Below are 9995 nucleotides of genomic sequence, written 5' to 3' on the forward strand. Positions count from 1 at the left end.
TGGGACAGTCCTAACCTTGGGGGCCGTGGCCTGTGCCAACTCCTGCCTGGGTGCAGCTGCACTCACGCAGTTTTGATACTAGCGTACTTCACAGTTTTGTACCAGACTCTCTTTGCAGGTGGGGAGCTGTGCTGGTGCAGTTATGCGAGTTTAAATGCTCATATTGTTAAGTCAAGTCAGTCTTGTTTAGAGGAGTTTATCTTTCACCAAGAGCAATGCCGGGGCACCAAAGCATTCCCTACCTCCATCGTGCAGTGAAGCTGATTCAAATCTTCGGGTGAAAAATTTAGAGTGGCGTTTCTCAGGAAGGATAGTTTTTTGAAAATTAATTCATGACACATTTTGCTCTCTCCAAACCACTCCCTTAAGGTTCACAAAGTAAATCTCCAGGACTATGTTGTTAGAGGTCTCTGCTTAGCAATGAAATAAATGTTTATAAATCCAATAAAATGTTATTCTCAAGTCTGTCGTCTTGTTTCTTGTATTTTTAGCATTTCACTAGATCTCCATTACCTTTTCTGGTAATCTTGAGGTGATGTTATAAGGACAGCTGGCACCATTCCTTCTTTATTAGTTATCCTTAATATTTGTGTCTCCCTAGAGAAATTCACTTGCTGTATTTTGCTGATTTTCCGAGGCTTTGCGTCCACTGGAGGGAGGTATGCACAAAGCGTGTGTTGATCTCGCTGTTAAACTGCATCACTGCCAGTAAGAACAAGCACAGATTTAAGAATAATTTGGAGTGCATTTACTGCAGGTAAAAATAATTGATGAACGCCATTTAAGAGCCACTGTTAATAAGCTAGGAAATAAAATCAGAAAGAATGAGGATGTAATTTTAAAATTAAAAATAACTACTTTGCTGATGTGGTCACAGCTCAGCCACAGCATGAGGTCCCAGTTGTTCCTGCAACGTGCTGCCAGCGAGCCCGTAGATGAGAAACCACGGCCAAAGCTGATTCGTACAGCCAGAAAGGGCTGCTAGAAACAGGCGACGCTGGCCCAAGGGAAGGGAAGGTAAAGGCAGTCGAGGATCCCGTGGGCATCGCACATCACACACATTTCAGCACGCAAATGCTGTGTGTTTATTAGGCTGTGTTTTATGAATAGCTGCGTATTGATGTGTTAGAAGGTTTTAAAATGGTTATTAGGGTTATTTTAAAGAGCTGGGATGAAGTGCCTGCTGATCTGTATGTAGCGTACGCGGCCAGATTAATTTTATGTGTTGCAGTGGGTGAGGATTGATTTACTTGTCAAATGAAAAGAAAATACATGCGCACATACGTTTAGTTACATCCATTGATGTATGTCCATCTGTCTATCAGCTTATTTTTGCTAAGTGGAGACAGCGGCGTGCCTACTGGAGCGTGCAGGCTGCTCGCTGGTTTTGCTTCAGTGCAGGTTTTTGTCTGGCTGCAGCTTCCTCTTTCCTCCTTACCGAGCTCACAACAGGCAGGTCGTCAGTCGCCGTACTGGGCACGGAAATGGGTGTAGAGAAAAGCTGAAGAACAGCGTAAGCAAGACTAATGAGAAGGGACTTGGTTTGCTTTCTGTTCTGCTGAAGTATTAGATGTGTTGTCTTTCTTTTCCAGTCAGAGATTTTACGTGTGTGTGTGTGTCTAGGCAGGACGGGTGGCCCTTACAGTCTCTGACAAGGTTTGCAGGCAGTGGAAAAGGCTGTTTAATACCTTTCTGCTAAATCAGTAAGACAGCATTTCCTTCACAAATATCACTTCTTTGATAGTGACCACTCCTGTTTAAATTTGCACTGGTTTACGTTTGTTCAAATTTGACATTAGTCGGCTGGGAGCTCTGCTGTACACCAGCAGCAGGTGAAAGATGAGCAAGACAGCAGTCCTGCAAATCATTGTAAAATTTTGTTGCCTTTTTTTTCATATTTTACTAAGAGACACCAAATTGCCTGTCCACAGCACAGTGTTCGTAGCAGCACAGTCCAATGCCTCTCTTAGAAGATTTTCTCATAGTTCCATCACAAACATAAAATGCTTTGGAGATTTCACACAACAGAATTGAAAATGTGGACCAGTGGATCCTTTAGCATCTTTGGTAACTCGGGATGAAATCTCCTGGAATATTGTGTCTTGAACCATTTGATGTTAGTAAGCAGAGAAAGAGACCAGGGGCAAATCCCTCCTTCTCTCTCTCTCAAAGACGCTTTGCTTTTTTTTTTTTTTTGATCACTCATTATTGTATCAAATAGCAAAATTCAAGGCCTGACTCAGGATTCCTCAGTCCACGTCTGTGAGTTGTCCTCTTAGATCACAACAGTACCTCTGAAAGAAGCGCATCTTGGGAAGGTGGCAGTCTGCGAGGGCCGACACAAAAAATGGCAGTGGCTAAATGCCAGGCAGGGCCTGTGATGTAGGTTCAGGGGGGTGAAAAATGGAAAAGGGCAAGAAGGATGTGGTAGTAAGAAATCATGAAGGAATACCAAGGGAAAAAAGTCTGCCCGCGAGCCCCAGGATTCACAGCTGTGCTGCAGCTCGTTTACGGAATGGAGATGACGCAGGTGCATTTTTGGGGCCCAAAGAAAGACTGTGGTTGGAAAAGGAATATAAAGACATCCCCCGTAGTCTGGTATTTGGTACAGGCACAACCGTGAAGCTGAACGCGTCACAGCGTCAAGTTCTTTACAAAGCTTGACAAGCGACTTTGGTTTTGTGCTGGCTGATAATGTTTGTAATCCTGAAGCCCCAAAAAAGGGAAGTTTTGTCTGCTGAAGATGTGCCAGAGGCTTTAGTTGTACGGACATATGACTGATGGAATCTTTGTTCACTCCTTTTTGTTTGTGTTCTGTGGATAGTTAATGCTATTTGCCAGAGTGTCAGGGTGACATTTTCCTGGCTGTTATAATTTTGATTTAAGCCTGGGCAGAGAAAGGAAAAAATAAGGCCTGTTTCTGCTTAAATTCTTTTATATCTGCAGTATTCTGAGGGCTCCTGTACAGGGGTTTACTTTGCTTTATTCACTGTAAGCTGAACAGATCACTGATCCTTTTTTTTTGCTTTCTTGTCTGTGTTAAATGATTACATATACTGTATTTAATCTTAAATTTTTACGGATTTGAAGGGCTACAACCAAGGCTGCATCACCTTCAGTAAGCCTGCTCAGCTGACCATTGCCCTGTATTATTTCCATCAGGCTATGTTGCGCGTGGCTCTAATTCTTTCAGGATATTTATGAACTGTTTAAATGTGTTGCTTGATCAACTCACATATGTTGCTGGATCAACTCGCATATTTAAAGGTTTCTATTTAGGCAAGTCCTCAACTACCTGGATGAACTGAAGCCTTTAAGGTTAGCCTGTGGTCAGCTGTTTTATTTCGTTACTTTACACTGCAAAGCAACACTGCTCTGTACTATTTCTATATCAAAATGAAAATCTGGAAGGCCTGGCTCAAGTGAAGTAGGGTTACCAGACACGCACTGTCATGATAGCACAAGAATTTCCCCTGTTGTTAGTTTTGATGGCTGCGTGTTAAGGAAACATTATTTTCTCATAGGAGAACATATTTTTTCCTTTTTCAGAAACACACAGGGAGGAACTATATGACTTTAAACTTAAATTGCACAGCACTACACTTTAGCTAGTATCTTAATATCACAGAGTAAGTTTTAATTTCTGGGGTTGAAGACGTAAAACAATGAAGAAATGAAGAATAGGTTATCCTCTGCAATTCACTGGCATACATTTGGATGCAGTGGCCTCTTCCTTCTACCGTATTGGCTTTATTTTGAATAAAGCTGCTGTATTTCACAGAATAAAGGAAAAACAATGGTCTAAAACTGCAAGCAGAAGCGAACATAGAGGTACAGATTCCTTAGGCATGCTAAGCGGCAAGGGAGGGTGCTCCATGCTTCTGCTCTTCTCAGTCTTACTCATTTCTCATATTCCTGTCCATCAAGAAAAACACACATCCCTCATTTCTACAGAAGAAATTCCAAGTGCCAGTAATCTCCACATTTCTTGCCAAGATCAATAGCTTTTAAGCCCAAACTAGCTCTTGTTTAGGTATCTCCTATTTAACTTCTGTTGGAGCTAGGCACCTAGACACTTTCAAGATTTGCCACTAACTTTTGGTATTAGTAATTTATCTTTGCTTTTTTGAATGGTTTAGGTTTTAGAAGGTGTTCTGGCTTGGAGGAGGGAAGTGCACCTCCAAATAGGTGTGTGTGTGTGTGTGTGTATATATATCTCTCTCCATATCTGGTGATACAGATTTAGCTAGCTAGGAAGTCTCACCACCATACAGGCCTTTTTAGACTTTAAAAATACAGGTATTAATTATTTTTAATGTGGTTGTCATTGATGTTCATGAGGTGCATACATTTCCCTGATAATTCTGCTCATGCCCCTGTTGCCAAATGGCTGTCAATATAACTGAGAGGAAATCCTGCTTCAGAAAGCAGAGCTACGAAACTGGAACGAGAGCTAAGACAGGTACTTCGATAAAGGCATAGACAGAAAACTCACGGAAACATTTTCATTTCAGACAAGAGTGCACGTACACAAGCTGAACTAATATTAACTGACATCAATAATCAATTTTTTTTTCCCTTTGTCTTGGAAACTCTTGGATCCCTCTGAGTTCCCGGAAAAATGGGTAGGTGAACAACATATGTTCATTATACTTCTTTACTGATAAACTTAGTATTATAATATAGCTGGTATTTTCTCATTATGAGCCCAGTCTCTCATTATGAGCCCAATCTTCTTCTATAATAATTTCTACTGAGTGAATTAAAAATGTGGTGTCAATCAGCAACAATACGCTGTGCAGTAGATTACTGTATGTTTGTGCCCTCTTGGATGACTTGACTTGGTAGGACTTCTGTACTGTACTGTCCTGGTTCCGGCTGGGACAGAGTTAACTTTCTTCCCAGTAGCTGGGGGGGGTGCTGTGTTTTGGGTTTGCTATGAGAGGAGTGTGGATGGCCCATTGATGCTTTGGTTGTTCCTGGGTGGTGCTCGCACCAGGGACTTTTTGGCTTCCCATGCTCTGCAAGTGCAGGGGAAGCTGGGAGGCGGGGGAGCATAGCTGGGGCGGTTGACCTAGCTGGCCAATGGGGTATTCCATACTATGTGACGTCATGCTCTGTATGAAAACTGGGGGGGGCTCTCTCGTGGTTTGCGACACACGGTCAGCGGGTGGTGAGCAGTTCCATTGTGCATCGCTTGCTTTGTATATTTTGTTATTGTTGTTGTTATTGTTATTATTACTGTTCTACTTTGTTTTGTTTCCATTATTAAACTGTTTTTGTCTCAACCCGTGAGTTTTTCTACTTGTGCCCTCCCGATTGTCTCCCCCATCCTACCGGAGGTGAGGGGTGAGCGAGTGGCTGCATGGTGTTTAGTTGCTGGCTGGGGTTAAACCATGACATATACATAGTGCACTTCTGGGTATGTAATGTCTTCAGGCATCTTTGCAGGCAAAAGAAATGTCTGCTTAAAGTTTTTATCTTTTAATTAAGCCTTAAGCTGAAATTAAACTGTAAAAGGCATTACAGTAGAAAGACGAACATGAATTATTTCAGCAGGTCTTAAATTACATTCCAACAAATCTTATTAGTAAAGTAATTCTGCATATAAATATTAGCTGTAATTCATTCCCCATGTTATCTGCTGCCTTTTTCATATTTCCAGAGAAAAATTACATCAGGTGTGTTCAAGTGTGCATTAGTCTTGTAAGAGTGACAGTTCCATGAACTTTCGAAGTCTGTCTAGTCAGTTTTTTTTAGGACAGCAAATGATTTTACCTGTAAGGTGTCACAAGTGACATCAATTACAGCTGTCATAGCTACAGGCTTGGGTCTTAGGCTTTTAAATCAGGCTTCAGAAAATAAATCAGTTCAGTATGTGTAGTCCTACCTACCAAAGTCTTCATTACAGGGAATCCTCCTAGCAAGGCATGAATTTTGTTTGCCCTTTCCATGAGTTATGTGAACACAGTGCATGGAGTAAAGCCAAAATTCAAAGGTACCACATTAGGTCAGTCTTCAACCACTCTGATGCTGCTATAGCGCATGTTGTGTTACATTTCTCGGGAAAAAAGGTTACAGTGAGTCCTCCACTGTCTTCCTGTTTTTCTGTACTGACAGCTCATATCCACCCTCTAGTGACGGATAGACCTCACAACCTACCGGAAAACTGAAGAGCTCCGGGCAGTACATGTTTGTTCAGTAGCTTCCTCAGTCACGTGAGACCTGCCTGCTAATATATGGAAATTTATCTTTTGCATATGTCATAGGAGCCCAGTTACCAAGGTCAGGAAAGTTTTATCCCTCTTTGTGAAGATATATGTGTGTGTTTCTCTTTCTTTGGATCCGCTGCCCTGAAGCATCCCTTGCCTCCTCCCGAGGCAGCCCCATGCCTGCTACTCCGTGCCCTGGGCTCCAGTTTCCAGCCTTCATCCCCTTGGTCCAGCCTCCGACCCTGCTCCTGGCTTAACTTTTAATTTGAGCCACCCCTTACTTTCCAGTTTATTGACAATGCTTCTCAGCCAGGCCATGGGCTTGTTGCAAGAGCTGGCTTTTCTCAGGGTCAGTCGCTGTGGACGTTAACTTCAACACAGCTCCAAACCCAGTTCAGGCTTGGCACAAATAATTCGGCTTACGTGTCCATGCTTGAATCTCCCAATATATGTAATTATGCTCTTGACTGGCTGAGAATTACCTAACTTCTGTTTTCCTTGGCTCTTTTCTTCTGTGCTTTCAGCCGATGTTCCTCTCATCCACTGTTTTTTCTCTTCCTTTACCCTGTACGTGACTTGAAAAAGGTCTGTCGTTAATGCTAACGTTTTGGTAGTGCACAGGTCGAAGGATTTGCAGCTTTCTGAGGGCCTTTGGTCCCCCTATGGTGCAAATGCAAATCAACACAGTTTATTCCCATCACCCCGGCCATTTAGACAAGGTATTTCTTGTTAGAGCAGTATTTGTATGGCAGTTTCAACACAGAAGGATGTTACAAAGTCATTGTCCGTTTCCTGGCAGAGCTGAGAGTACAGTGCCCACTTTTCCCTTGTCCTCTAATGGCAAATTCCACTCCAGTTCTCACCCTGCATGAACTGCCTGATGGACCACTGGTGGGCCTTGATGGAGCATGACCTGAGAGTTTTGGTGATCCCTAGCCGCTGATGTGTTCGTCAAGAAGATTATAAAAGTACCTGAGGCAAGGCATATAGCTCTTCTTGGAGTACTTAATCAAATAAATTCCAAAGATTTATAGAGGATCAGTGTCTGAATCTATCAGCAAAGAGTTTTACTGGCAGAAGAGGATCTCAGCAATGCAGAATTGGTGGCATGGCAAAACTAAGTGTGAGAAGGCAAGAAGTAACATTGTATGTCTAGGGTTAGGGCAGCAACCCAGCTTTTTAACCTTTAATATCTTCTTAATGAATCATAATCTGTATGATTCTCTTTTTTTGTTTGGTAACCTTTCAGGTTGCTTATTGCCTGCTGCAGCCATTCACCGGAGCATATTCTCTGGAAACTGCAGCTGCAGTGTTGCTGCCTTTAAGCTGTCATTGAAGGCTTACAGGAACAGACCCCCCGACCTCCCCACACCCCCAGCCCCAGGATGTACTCAACTTGGAGATAAACGTGGTCCAAGCAGACAGCAGACTGGTCTGAGGACCGTAATGATGGAGTAGGACTGAGTAAAGAAGTCCAGCATAACGTTAATAGATACGTGATATAAGTTTCATTTAAAATACTAAATACATGAAGAATGAAAATACATCATTCATATTAATCAGCTGAGTTACTCTTGTTGACAGTATAAAGGCCACAGAGAGTGAGAAGGATCATAGAAGTGAAAAATGTAGATGGCAAATAACAAACCTTTACAAAATAATCCATATGAGGGAGGGTATTTTGATTGTGAAGGACATACTTGGCCAACAATACAGAGAAAGCCACAGTTTAATCGTAGCAGAGAGTAAATCGTATCAGGGTATCCGTATTTTGTTCAGGCTTACTTCCATGTCTGGTCAGAGCACAGGACGGCCGGGGCATTTCTCTGGCTTATTTATTCACCTGCAGGCATTTTGCAATAATTGATTCAATCACAGGATCACAGAATTATGTAGGCTGGAGGTCTGGAAGTGACCTGATCCAACACATCCCATCCAACCCCAAAGCAGACCCAACATAGATCAGATTGCTTATGACCTTGTTCCTTGGGCTTTGAGTATCTCCAAGTCTGTTCCACCCTCACAGAGCAAAAGGTCTTCCTGATATCTAACTGGAATTTCCAGTGTTCCAGTGTCTGTTGTCTCTTGTCCTATCACTGTGCACCTCCAAGAAGAGTCTTGAGCTTGTCTTCTCTACATCCTCTGATGTAGACAGCAGTTCTGGATGTCACTAAGATCTCCCCTTAGCCTTCTTTTCTGCAGACTGAACAAACCCAGTTCCCTCAGCTTCACATCGTACATCATGCCCCAGCCCCCCAACCGTCTTGGGGGCCCTGTCCAGGACTTGCTGCAGTTTGTCACTGTCTTTCCTGTACTGGGGAAGCTCAAAACTGGACACGGTACTCGACATGAAGTTGCACAAGTAACAAACGGAGGGGTAATAATCATGTCCCTCAAGCTGCTGGCTACACTCACTGTAATACAGCCCAGTATGGGCACACTGCTGACTCATGTTCAACTTGCTGTCCACCAGGACCCTAAGTCCTTGCAAAGCTGCTTTCCACTCAGTTGTCCCCAGGTTGTGCTGTTGCATGGAATTGCTCCATCCCAGGTGCAGGACTTTGCTTCTGCCTCTGTTGAACTTCATGAGATTTCTGTCAGCCCATTTCTACAGTCAAATGCGCTCTAAGAGCAGCCCTGCTCTCCAGTGTACCAGCAGCTCCCTTTTATTTAGCACCAGCACTGTGTATTGCACCCCGTCATCCAGGTCATTATTAAAGGTATTAGAACAGTATCATCAACCCCAATATCAACCCCTCAGGAATGCTCTTAGTAAATGGCTGCCAGCTGGACTTTGTACCACTGCCTGTCAGCAGTCTGCAAGTCAGCAGGAGAAAGGCAAGTAGAGGCTATACTCTGAGCACGTTTGGCCCGCAGTCGAATTTTGTGTTGATCTGAGTGCTTTGGAGATGTAACAGTGAAGTCTTTCCAGTTTTACTTGTTTGCCTTCTATGTGAAATCAGCAGAAGTCTGTTTCCCTCCCCCAGACTTACCATTGTTAACCACCATTTAGAAAGCTGGTAGCAAAATGTTAGGGAAGAAACGGCAATCATATGGAAGCTCCAAGATACTTTATACGCACAGCTCTCCTTCTGAGCGAGAAGCAAGAGCACACCATGCTACTGATTTCCAAGAGCTGCTAATTCACCATCTAGCTCTCAATTAGCTTCCAATTGTGATTTTAAAGTCTGTACCTGGTTTTGGCCTAGCTATCCAGTCACAGCTCTTCAGATACGACTCACTGAAAAACCTTCTCAAGGGGCTTTGCGCCAGGCTGGTATTGTACAGCAGATGTCAGCCGAGAGGTTTCTGATGAAGGGTGCCTTGTTAGGGGAGTTCCTACCACATGAGAATTAAACTTGGACTAACACGTGTCTTCTCAATGCTTTCTCAGAGCTTACACTGCGTGAGTTTTAAAACTAAAGCAGCATTGCTCAAGGTGCTGCAGTGGGCTCCGGAGTGCCAGTCTGGACTGGAGTGCCAGTTTGGACATGACTGGACTGCGTGTCCTAGACATACCCGTACCTACAGTAGCAATGGGCACCTCAGCAGTGTCGTTTTGCTGTCTGCACAGACCTGAAACATTTTCTGCTGATACTAATCCCCACTCAACAGCAACACAGACCGCGCGTTCATCAGGGCATGTTTTGACTTTTTTTTTTCCTGAGAACTGGTGTTTTGAATGTGGTTACTGTGAAACACTGAGTATGTTTCAATACGCAAAAAAGAAGCAACCAATGGGGCTGTTAGCGTCTGCTGTTTTTTCTTTCCACCAAGCTGCTC

Source organism: Calonectris borealis, chromosome Z, assembly GCF_964195595.1.
Source record: "Calonectris borealis chromosome Z, bCalBor7.hap1.2, whole genome shotgun sequence".
NCBI lineage: Eukaryota > Metazoa > Chordata > Aves > Procellariiformes > Procellariidae > Calonectris > Calonectris borealis.